General features: G+C 44.2%; 1 long non-coding RNA gene across 1 annotated transcript in view; it reads right to left on the bottom strand.

The window, feature by feature from the left end:
- Positions 1-1,054, bottom strand: part of LOC308484605 — a 110,899-nt gene that overhangs the window by 64,560 nt on the left and 45,285 nt on the right. The window lies entirely within an intron of this gene.

Here is a 1,054-nt window from a genome sequence, read left to right as displayed (position 1 = left end):
TCGTGGGCGGGGACGGAGGGGCGGGCGGTTGCGACGTCACCCGAGCCGGTTCCCACGGCAACGGCGTCCCGGCTCCTGCTTCCGCATTCCCCGAGCCAGCCCTGCCTTAAAGGGGCCGTACGCGCTGAAGTGCGGACGCCAGGGGATCGAAACGAATTAAGCTCGGGACGCTTTCTAATGTCTCGCGCCGCCTAATATAATTAGTATACCCATGCTGGGTTCCTTTTTTCCTTGCAAATGCACGGTTTTTTGTTGTTTTGTTGTTGCTTACTGTATTTGCAGCATAGCTGTCAACGTTTCCCTTTTTTTTAAAGGAAATTCCCTTATTTCGAATAGGATTCCTGGCAAGAAAAGGGAAAAGTTGACAGCTATGATCTGCAGTGCAATCCTACGCGTAAATTAATCTAAAGTAAGTCCCCATTGGATTCAATGGGGCTCCCTGTCAGCAATAAGTGCGGGCGGATCCACCGCACGTGACCCATTATTATTATTATTATTATTATTATTATTAATTAAATTTACATACCAGCCTTCATCCGAAAAACACAAGGCAGTTTGCAAAGAATCCTGGTAACTGTGGTTTTCCGCTCACAGAGCTATAATTTTCAGCATTCTTAACAAATTACAGTCCTCTGGGATTCTTTTTTGGGGGGGGAGTCATATGCTTTACATGTGCTGCCCTGATTCCTCTGAGCCAAAATCCAGGGCACACACTGCACATTAAAAAAATATACAGTTACAATTGCAAAAAAAAAAAGTGAACAAGATCCCCACTAGCAGTTGCTAAAGTTCTTTTTTCCTTTTTGTGCACAGCCAGACTTGGAAGAAATGGGTAGGTAGGGCTGGATCTGTTGGTTTTGGTTCTCTTGGTTTCTCACCTTTGCAATCTTAAATTCAGTTATACGCATTTCTGCAGCAATTCATGTTTTTCTTAAAATCGTCTCCAGCATTTTAGTCTGCAATTTTGCCTAATGCGCATGTTTTGTCTAATGTAAATTAGTGCCTGCGAATGACTATCCATTACAGGTGTCATGCAGTCTTTGCACCAAACGCA

This window comes from Podarcis pityusensis (genome assembly GCF_964106645.2).
Source record: "Podarcis pityusensis genome assembly, chromosome: 8".
Lineage (NCBI taxonomy): Eukaryota > Metazoa > Chordata > Lepidosauria > Squamata > Lacertidae > Podarcis > Podarcis pityusensis.
This window is presented reverse-complemented; position numbering and strand designations above follow the sequence as displayed.